Genomic DNA, 12,178 nt, shown 5'->3' with positions numbered 1-12,178 from the left:
TTGTTGTATAAATACTTGCATAATATCCTTGATTTTGCCCCTTGGCCTGCAAAGCCTAAAATATTTACTATCTGGATATTTATAGAAAAAGTTTGCTGAACTCTGTCTAGGCACATTCAGAGGAAATCCAAGTCCTTTAGCTTGAAGATCGGGAACCTGTATGACCTTCCTCACCCTCTTTAGAGTCTCACCCGTGATCCAAACCTGTACTTTCACTGACATTTATTATTCTACATTTTCCTGCCTGTTTTCTTTGTGCTGTTCTCTTCCCCTGGAATGTCTTTCCCCTCTCATCTCTTGATACTAAAATCCTTGCATTTCTATGAGGTCTTCCAAGATTTCCGCTGTCAGATTGTATATTCTCATCTGTTCTCCGACTGCACTATGTACCTTAAGTATCATCAGTCCTCAGCTAATTAAGGTAACAAGACTATATGTGTGTTGGAGGCAAGAATGGAGGAGGAGATAATGCAAGCTGTCACAGTCAAAACATGGTCTGAAGTGGATTTAATGTAAATTTATTTGACTACAATTACATCTAGTATACAGAAAGCACATTTATTACTTGCCTTTCCAGCATCCATTCACCCATCTTCTAACCACGGTCTGATTTCCATTTTCAGGCCACATGATCTGAGAGGAGCTCTACCTTCAGTATAAGATGAAGTACATGATGTTGGCTTAAGCCAATCTGGGCATTACATTTCCTTTGCCAAACTGGTTAGGGTGGACACATGACCTAGGCTGGTCCAGAGGGAATCTTGGGAACTTTGCTTGGAATACTTGGAAATACGACGTGGAAATATGCAGCTCCAGGCAATCGTCTTGCAACCAGGATGAGGGAAACTGTCTGAGAATGGAGTCAGAGTAAAGGAAGCAGAAGCAGAATTGGAGAGAGAAAAAATGAAAGCTGATAACATCTTTTGGTCCTTTATATCCAGCCACATCTGAAACTAGTCCTAACTATGGACCTCAGGTTTAGCTGGCCATTTAGTTCCCTTTTTGGATTAACTACTTTGGGTGGGGGTTTCTGTCTCTAAGAACCATAAAATCCTGATAAAAGAACATATTTATCATTCTGTAAGTGTCATTAAAAAGTATGACAGTGGGGCCGCCCCGTGGCCAAGTGGTTAAGTTCACACCCTCCACTGCAGGTGGCCCAGTATTTCCTCGGTTCGAATCCTGGGTGCGGACATGGTACCACTCATCAAGCCACACTGAGGCGGCGTCCCACATGCCACAACTAGAAGGACCCACAACGAAGAACATACAACTATGTACTGGGGGGCTTTGGGGAGAAAAATAAAAAAATCTTTAAAAAAAAAAGTATGACAGTAGCACAAACATAGTGGTCTGGATGAGAGCACACTGTGAGTACATCACGCAGGATGTCAGCTGTGGTGCTCAGTGCTTCCACTGTTCTATTCTTGCCATTCTCATCTCTGCTAAGCAACCTCGCAATGTCAGGCAAGAGGTTACAAAATAAGATTTTTTTAAAAATTAAAAACAAATGAATCATTTGACCCTCATTCCATATGAAATTCAAGATAACATTTATCTACATGTAATTAGAAAGCAATGAGTTGTTACTAGGTTGACATAATGTGGAAAGTATTGTAGCACGTAACAATATATAGAGGTTTTCACTGACATAATTTTTATGCCTTTCAAGTATAAATATACTTGTATAAATGTGGATGTATATGTACATCTATATTTACCATGTTTGATCTCAAAACTGGTTAAATCCACTGATGACTTATTGAGAATTAATTGTATTGTCTAAGTGGTACACAGGAATAATAGAAAAAGACCCTTAAAACTAGAACTTGTTCTTCTTGCTATAATGGAATAACAGACCAGATTTACCCTCCCACCTTAAATAGTTAGAAAACTGAATAAAATATAGACAACAGTGGTTTTCAGACATTGGACAACAGGCAGCACGGGACAGCAGTCCCTGAGATCAGGGAACAAATGAGGAGAGAACCCAGCTCGCACACCAGCTCATAGACCACAACGCAGGGAGGAGGAACCCAAGTCAAGCCCAATAATCTCACTGGGTTGAGGAGCCAGAGCCAAGAGTTTGAGGAGGCCAAAGCAACTAAAATTTGTGGCAAGAAAAGCAGCAGAGAAGAGAGAGCTGTACAGAGAGAGAGTTGTTGCTCTCAGAGATTTGCAGAGAGCCCTCTTGAATTTTAGGCTGTGTGAGGAAACTGCCAAGGCTGAGGAAAGAACCACAGGGAAGGGGCAGGAGGAAAAACCCCTAGAGGATTATTTGCAAAGGACTGACCAATAGTTCTTGTTCCCACCAGCGCTGGGTAAAGTTCTCAGAAGGGCACTGTCTCAGTAGTGACGTCAAATTAGCCCTAGACTCAAGGCTGTTGTGACAAACTGACAAGGCTATTCCAAAACTTGATTGTGGTAATGATTGCACAATTGCACAAATTTACTAAAAATCATTCAAACGTGCATGTCCAGTGGGTGTATTTTATCACACATAAATTATATCACAATAAAGCTGTTAACAAACAACCAAACACACACACACTCTGTGGACACCCCACAGCACTGACCTCATCTTCAAATATCTTTTATAACTTGTGCCATGATTTGGGTTTGTGACTTTGTCTCTTCCATTTGACTGTTAAGTTCATCGAAGGTAAGGACTGCATTTTCATAGCTTTGTAATGTCTCCCCTGGTCAGCTGGTTTCCCCACATATAAAAAATGTTCAATAAATATTTGTTGAGTGTTTCATGACATATTTCTTGCTTCCTAAATTTCTAGCTTCAGCTCTTCCTTGCTAGCCCAACTTTTCTGCATCCCATGTTCTACCACCACAAATACTAGAAATACGCAGTATGTTATTATTTGCCAATGAATATATATTTTTTACACTGTTCCTGTATAAAGGCTTGTTAGGGGTCATCAAGCAGCAGGGTCTGAAGAGGCAGACAAACTGAGCAAGAGATAAGGATCGACTTGTGTTTCTTATTGCACCAAAAGTAATGAATGTAGTGCAAAAGAGGGGAGGAGAGAAGAAGATGGTGGCATTTTTAAAACATGTTGTTATATTTATTCAAACTATTCCTTCCCTTTTCCACAGGATATTTTCACTCTGAAAGGAAAAACATGTAAGGGGACCTATTTAAACATCTGATTTATAGCATAGAAAAGGAAAAAAAATTAAATTCTTTCCAGAAACCAGAAAGTCTACAAAAGGACACACCTTGTCCCAATCAGATATCAAAACAAACAGAGAAAAATTCATAAAAACCACTTCAAATATAGCATTGCTCTGACTCAAAACTCTTGGAGAAAAAACAAAACCAAGAAAATATGACTGTTCTATGTAAGCTAAGTAAAAAATAGGGCATAACTGTGGACAAAAGTCCTTTGAAACAGACGGAAGTAGTTCTGTCACCAAAAACAAACAAATCTTGTCCTGAAGTAGTAAATAGACGAATTGTGTATGCTAACGTTGTCTGAAATTTACATAGAATACCAATCACCTATCTTTGCCATGAATTATGTGACAGTCCTCTTTCTCTTTTGTTTTGATTGAGGAAAACTTCTGATACACCATTTTCTCTCCTCTCCCCTTTTTCCTTCCCCCTATCCAGGGATAAACAAACTCACTTTATTAAAAGAATTGTCAGAACTTTAAGAATGTTGTCACTTAATAAAGCTTGAGAGAAGAATTGAAAGGAAGCTTGATAAAAGAAATTTGGAAAATCCATTTCATGGAAGTTGACCCAAATGCATTAGCCCTTAGTAGTGTTACCTATTGGACCCCTGTGTGCTGGAAATCTTACTCCCAATACCTCTGTACTGGCATCCTCAGTATTTAGACTCAGCACACGTTTATTATCAATCCCTTACCTTCTAGCAGAATAAACATGGCTGACATCAGACTCCTTTGCCTTATCTCGTCCTGTTGGTTTTCTGGTCTTTTTCTCTCTTACATTTTTTAAGGGGGAGAATCCATGGCAAAGTTGCTAAAGTTTTGGCAGGATCTAGATTGAAATTAGGAAAAAAATGGGATAATTGGGATTATTCTAGCCTATCTTAGTAAAGTTAGTTTGAATGGCATTTTACTTCTTAGGATTTACTCAGCTTTCCTATTTATTTACAAGGCGTTAATTATGCTATGCACTGTGACTTAAAATAATGAGATAAGAAATATAATATAATTCATTTTCACATCAATTGACTTTATGTCACCTTTTTTGTCATCTCTCTTGCTCCATAGAATTATTAAGTAAATGAAGTTTTGCTATAAATTTTGCATGGTGTACATATCAAAAGATTGAAAAAAACAAAGCTAAAAGGTATCAGTTAAAAAAGAAAGACTAGAACCCAGGTTTAAAATATAAACTGTTTTGGGGCTCGCCTGGTGTGTAGTGGTTATGTTTGTATGCTCCACTTTGGTGGCCTGCAGTTTGCGGGTTCAGATCCCAGGCGAAGACCTACATACTACTCATCGAGCCACACTGTGGCGACACCCCATATACAAAAAATAGAGGAAGACTGGCAACAGATGTTAGCTCAAGGCCAGTCTTCCCCACCACAAAACCCCACATAGAACTATTTTAGTGTTGTTTTGCTGATTCTAATGTATGTAGTAACTTAGCCTCTTTGCTCAATTATAATTGCATATTCTGATGTCTTGTGTCACCTGTCCAATAAACTAAAACCACAGAATTCTTCGACATCCCCACAATCTGATTATATCCACATCGGACCATACAGTTAGGAATGATCCTACAGGTAGGTGACCCCTCTTCATGGTGTATTTCAGGAGATCCAGGAATTTAGCCCTTTTTGAGTACCTTCCCCTTGTGTCAGTTGACGCTTGAAATCCCACTACATTAGTAGTAAGTAGTGGTAGCAGTAGTAGTACTAGCAGTAGTAGTAGTGACCATATATTAAGCAACTACTGTGTGCTAGACTGTGATGTATGCTTTCTATATGTTATACAAGTTAACCTAGGAATTTTTCAAGGGAGGGAGTATTTATCTCCTATTTACAGACGAGGGAAGTTAAACTCAGAGATATTAAATAACTTGTTCAAGCTTACTCGACCTATGATGGACAAAACAGGGATTTCGACAGGTGTGGGTCACTCCAAAGCTCTCTCCACTGGCCCAGAGAGCCTTTCAATGGTTAGCATGTCTTTCCGTAGTTCAAGGATACAAGCATGTAGCCCACTGATTAACCCAACTTGCAGGTGTGTTCAGTTTAGCCCTCAAACAGTATAAGTCTGAAATTTTTTAACTGAGAGACTTCTCACAAAAATCTGAATTGTGAATGAAATGTCAGAAGATCTAGGAATACTGGAGCCCACACCCCCTTGGCAACAGTCTGAGGGAGCCGGGCGCTCTCTTTGAGAGAGGCCAGGGTTCTCCTTTGTCGTGGTCTCCATCCTCCCCCTGCTTTCCTTAAATGCCACCTGCTTTGCCCACTTACACCACCTGCCCAGCCCCTGGGACATGTGACTCGATTACCACTGCTTTAGGTTTCGGCTTTGATCCCCATAATTACCTCTGGGAAGGAACATATGAAGCCATATTAGCCATTTGTATTTTGTTGGAAATATATCTGATATATTTATGAGAACAGAAAGGAAGAGATGGTTGGAATTAACAACTGAAAAGGAGGGCAACGAGGACTAAGGGAAGGGGAGATTCTTGATGCCGAGTGTAAACTAAAATGTCTGCTTCACACATCTGCCTGGAGCTGTTTTTGCGAGGAACAGAGTTTCTTCCCGCAAGGAGAGGTGAAACCACTTGTCTGTGAGAGCCCACGCAGACAGCTCTCGCCTACACTGCTCCCTCCATGTCCTAAATAAGATTTGGCCAGATTATTTCTGGCCTTATAAAAATTCCGCAAGTTTTATTTACTGCTTAAAAATTCCAAGATCTGTTTATGTTTTGAAAAGCTTGTTTATCTTTCCCAGTAAGATTTTTAGATGCATTCAAATGAGAAAGGGAGAAATATGTTGGCAACACAGCATATTATGCCATAATGCTTCTGAATGCAAGCCACATGAGAGCAGTTTAACTTCCTTCTGGGTCTTGTATGGGGGGCAAGTCAATATAATTTGCTCTTTGAGGCTTTGATTCCATTGCACATGACAGCCACATCAACACACTAGAAAAGGATCTGAGCTATGTTATCACTGGGAAGAGGTGGCTCAAGCATTAGTAAACAAAGTGTGTGGGCATGTGCCAGAAGGAGAGAAGACACTTTCCCACAGAACTTTAGGTGCACAGAGTATGCAGTAAAAGTATTAAGATAACACTGGATTATATTATCAGGAATTCCATTTTAATTTCTTCAGTTTGGGATTTTACAATTTAGTGGGAATAGGGAGAGACCTGAAAGCATGGATAAAAAGGTAAATATTAAATAAATAGAATTTAGAAAAAGGTTCAGAGACTGAATGTTAGGGAAGATCAAATGGCAATTGAGACGAATTCAAAATAAGTGGAGTCACTATGACCACAAAAGATTCCTAACTTGAAATATTTGATCCATAAACTTTGTGACAATAAAAGCGACTGGTTACTTCATATTAAAACAATATTTAAACATAGTTTTAGAAATCATGCTTCTAAATACTACTCACTGATCAGACTTAGAAACTATAACTTAGGGGCTACTGTCAGTGATACATGGTGGAAACCTGCTTCTCAACCTCTAAAGAAACAGTTACTTTACTCTTTATACTCGACTCACAATTAAAAACCGCACGTAATTTTACTAAAGAGACCCACTTTTAAAATCTGAAATAAAAGGCATGTGGCTACATTAAGATTTTCTTCCACATAACTGGAGAAGATCCAGAACCCTCCAGTTCAGCACGCTGGACTTAAAACCACTTCTACCTTTGAAATCTATCATGGCTAGCTGCACTCTGTACGCGGGATCACAGTCATCACCTCCTTGTTTTCTTTCCATTGCCTTTCTTAACCCTGGCTGCATCTTGTGCATATCACATTGGTGGTAATAACAGTGTTTGAGGGTCCAAGAGAACATTGTGAAATACCAGCATTGCAGCAACTGCCTATTTGACAGGTGTGAGTAATAAATAACAAACGCAGTAAACACTAACTGTATGTGAATGTATTGCTTGTACCTGACACAGAAGTCACATCCTTATTGGCGCAGACATTGTTTGAGGTCAGGGAAACTAGTATCCAAGTGCCAAATCTGTTATTACACCAAAACTTGTATATCGAATAATTTTCGATTAGAGCCCTTTTAAAATAAGGACTTAAGCCTATAGTTTGGAAATGTAGAGTATTATCTCTTAATTGACATGGCTTTATCAATGATATAGTTTGTTGTTTTTTTAACCTTGCAGTATCTGGTTTAAAAAAACCCAAAGAAGAAAGTAAAAGAGGAGGGGAAAAGTAAAGTTGGGTCAGTCCAATGTTAGATTGATAGTTTCACATTACCTCCATTATTATTACTGCTGGAACAAAATTTTGCATCATCAAGAATTTTATTTTACATATAGGAAGGCAAACTTCAACTTTTATGAGTCTTGGTTTGAACACTTTAATTTCTATATCCTTCAGGATTTGTGCACAAAAGCCTCTGTTGGCATGTTCTTGGGAGACCACTATCTTGCTAGACTCCAAGATATCCAGTTTACTCATTCTTCAAGCTCCAACTCAAAGAAAAGACAGAAGTACAAGTATACTCCTCACAGTATTACCCACCATAATCAGAAGTTAGAATCAACCTAAATATCCTACAGTAGAGGACTAATTAAATGAGAGATGGTACTTTCTTATTCTGGAATACAGTGTAGCCATCTTTATCGTTTTGGTTAGTTAACGATATGGGAACATGCCCATGACGTAATGTTGATTGAAAAGAATGGAAAACAAAGCTGTGTATAGAAATATGAACTCAATTCATATACATGCACATGAAGAAAGTACTACAGAATGTTAACAGTGGTTTTCACTGGGTAATACAGTGTTAAGTGATTTTTCTTTTCTGCTGCTGCCAATCCTCCTGTTTTTACTGAGGAAAACTGGCCTTGAGCTAACATCCATGCCCATCTTCCTCTACTTCATATGTGGAACACCTACCACAGCATGGCTTGCCAAACGGTGCCGTGTCCACACCCGGGATCTGAACCGGAAAACCCCGGGCCGCTGAAGCAGAACATGCGCACTTAACCACTGTGCCACCGGGCCGCCAAAATTTTTATTTTCTTTTAGAAAGTTTTCTATATTTTTAAAATTCTCTACAATACATTTTTTTCACTTTCACAATTAAAAAGAAAGCCAATAAATGATATTATAACTTTTAAAGATCCAACTCAAATGTTTCCTCTCTGAGGCCTTCACCAACAGGTGTTATTTGTTCCCCCTCCATATTCACATAACACTTAGTACATATCATCCCTAACCATTCTCCACTCTGAGCCAGAACGACCTTCCTAAAAAGTAAAACCTTTGACCCAGAAATTCTACTCCTAGGTATGTACCCAAGAGAAATGAAAACACATGCTCATTCAAAAACTTGTATATAAACGTTCATAGCAGCGTTATTCATAATAGCCAAAACCTGCTCATAACCCAAATATCCATCAACTGATGAATGGATAAATAAAATGTGGTATATCCTTATAACGGGTGGTGAGCAAACCATTATATGTCTACACCCTAATGTCCAGAACCTGTGAATATGTAATATTACATGCAAAGGGGAATTAAAGTAACAAATGGAATAAAGATTGCTCATCGGCTGGCCTTAAAATAGGGAAATTGTCTTGGATTATCCACGTGGCCCCGCTGTAATCATAAGGGTCCTTAAAGTGGAAGAGGGAGGCAGGAGTGAAAATTGGAGTCATGCAATGTGAGAAGGACTCAGCCTGCTGTTGTTGGCTTTGCAGCTGGAGGAAGGGGGCCATGAGTTAAGGAATGCGGGCAGCCTCTAGAAGCCGAAAAGGCAGGAGACTGATTCTCCTCTAGAGCTTCCAGAAATGAATGCACCCCTGACAGCACCTTGATTTTAGCCCAGTGACATCACTGCCAGACTTGTGACCTACGGAACTCTGAGAGAATAAATTTGCATTGTTGTAAGCCACTAAGTTTGTGTTGAACAGTTAACAGCAGCGACAGAAAACTAAAACAAACGGAATATTATTTGACAATAAAAAGCAATGAATACTGACTCATGCTACAACTTGGAGAAACCTTGAAAACATGAAGCTAAGTGAATGAATCTAGTCACAGAAGCCCACATATTGCATGATTCCTTTTATATGATGTGTCCAGAAGAGGCAAATCTGTAGACACAGAAAGACTAATGGTTGCCTATGGCTGGGGGCAGGGTGAGGAAGTGACTGTTAATGAGTATAAAGTTTCTTTTGAGAGATGAAATAATCTAAAATTGTATGTGGTATGGTAGCACAACTCAGTGAATATGCTAAAAACCGTATGGTATGTAAACTATATCTCAAGAAAGTATATATACACACATATACATGTATGAATATATATACATACAAGTGTGCATGCATTCTCTGCTGCAGAAACTTCGATGGTCTGGACAAAATGCAAACCCTTAGAACAGTACACACACACACACACACACACACACACTTCATTATCTGGCCTCTCTTCATCCCAGTTGCATCTCTTGCCATTTTCCAATATGTACACCAGGATCCAGACACACAAAATAATTCGCAGTTTTCTTCATCTTTGTACCACTGCAAAAGCTGCTTTTCTGCCTAGAACACCCTTCTCCCTCTTCTTCTGTTAGTTTTTCAGAACTCAGTTTAAATTGCACCTATGAGAAGCTTTTCCTGCACCATCCCATAAGGTTAGGTTAGGTACCCTTTGGTAATTTCTTCTGTATTTGTCTGTTTCCTTTATTAGACTATGAACCCTTGAAGTCTTATGTCATTCTTAATAGCTAGTATAGGAGCTGGCACATGCTGGTACTAAATTCATTCAAAAATATTTGCTAAGGAATTAATATCTCAATTATAGTAGCCCCTGTATCGTATTATAAATTGTTTGTATCCTTATCTCTTAAACAGATTGTGAGCTTCTCACTCTTATTTATCTTTGTATTCCTCAGACAATACAATTGCAAGAAAATAACAGATGTTCTACAATAGAATGGATGGATGGATGTTATACATAGTCACTTTTAGGCCTCTTAACAAATTTATTGTTTGCAACTACCCAGAAAACAGTTAAGCCTTGGTTACTGCATTTTTTTAGGACACTGACATTTTAATGATTTCTGAAAGCCCCAAATAGGTTTTTTTTAAATGGAAGCATACACTGCAAGTGTGATTTAAATATATAGAAATATATCAATAATTTAGTTTAATTCATAAAGAAATATTTCATTCTATAGAGAAATATAATTTGTAAAGTAATCGGCTCAAGTTGATTAAAACTCACACATGGTTAAAGTAATTTAACAATTGACCATCTTTCCCCAACAGACACTAGTTCTAAACAATCTGTCTTTGTTTGTAGGATATGATTGAAATCCCCAGCAGCAAATAGAATTCACTTGTCCATTATACTAACACAAAGGCAGTTAGAATGTGCATGCCTGGTAAGTATTAAGCACCGACATTCAGGGGTCGGGGGGAACAGTATTTATAAACTCAATCAGTCTTTATTACAGAAGTAACAGAAAATACTTTTACAGAAATAATCTCTATTCTCATCATATCACAGATGGTTCATATAGTTCAAATCTTAATGGCCACATTTGATTGTCAAATGTATTTTCTATATAAGATAATAAAATGTTAACTTTTTTTGGTGAGGAAGATTGTCACTGAGCTAACATCTGTGGCAATCTTCCTTTACTTTGTATGTGGGACGCTGCCACAGCATGGCTTGATGAGCAGTGTGTAGGTCAGCACCCAGGGTCTGAATCCAGGAACCCCAGGCGACTGAAGTGGAGCACATGAACTTAACCACTATGCCAACTGGGCTGGCCCCATAAAATGTTAATTTTGAAAGCATTGCAAATGACAGTTGGTTCTGGAAGATTTATGGGAAATAATCATATTATATACCCACTTACAGATGAGGAAACCAGGGCACTGAAATGCTAAAGGACTTGCTCAAAGTCACATCAATAAAAAGTGGCAAAGTCCAAGCTGGTACCAAAGTGTTCTGGCTTTAAATCCAGTGTTCTTCCTGCTGTACCATGCTGCCTGCATCTTTTCAAGACTTGTGTTGGGAATCTAAAGTTATCTGAATTGAGAGATTATAAAGAAGGATATGTGTACTCCCCACCCCCGGCTCATGTCTGTTGATTTAGAGTCCAATGACTTAATGATGTGAGATGCCAGAGTAAATGGGTCATCCCCAAATTTGGATTTCACAGACATTTCTCCCTGACCTCATGGACTGAAGTAGGCCCTTTGCTCCTGGGTTGGCCATGACACTGCTCCCAGACACTCAGAAGTGAGCAACAGGGGCTTAAAGGGAGTGAGCTGGTCTTTAAAAAGTTGTTCCTCCGGACTTGACACTGGCTAGATCCATACCAGCTTTCATAGGACACATACTAATTTACTGAGTATTTACTGTGACCTGTCATTGCACTAAGTGTTTTACACATTTTATCTCATTTTGGTTTGTCCCCACAATAATCGAGTGAAAAGTGTACCATTCTTCCATCTAATTTTACAGAGGAGGAAACTACAACTTAAGGGAGAGTAAGTAATTTGCTCAAGATCATGAGGTAGCAAGAGTTGGATGCAGAATTCAATCCCAGAGAGTAAGACTGCAGAGCCAGTCTATTAGCCAGTCCATTTGAACATGAAAATTGTTGAGGCTGTTCAAACTGCTACACTCACACCTTCTATTATTGGGCCCAGCAGTTAAGACCTTCACAAAGGTTTTGTGTAGTTCAGACTAATTGGTTACAAAACAAATAGTAGAAGTAAGACATATTTTGGGCTAAGAAAAGTTCTCTAAGATTTAATGTGATAATAGACTATCACATAGCAATGAAAAGGAATGGACTACTTACATGCAAAACACAAATGAATCTAAAAAGCATTATGCCAAGTGAAAGAAATCAGATTCAGAAGACTTCATACTGCATGATTTTATTTATTTATTTACTTTTGGTGAGGAAGATTGGCCCTGAGCTAACATCTGTTCCAA

This window comes from Equus caballus, chromosome 8 (assembly GCF_041296265.1).
Source record: "Equus caballus isolate H_3958 breed thoroughbred chromosome 8, TB-T2T, whole genome shotgun sequence".
Lineage (NCBI taxonomy): Eukaryota > Metazoa > Chordata > Mammalia > Perissodactyla > Equidae > Equus > Equus caballus.
This window is presented reverse-complemented; position numbering follows the sequence as displayed.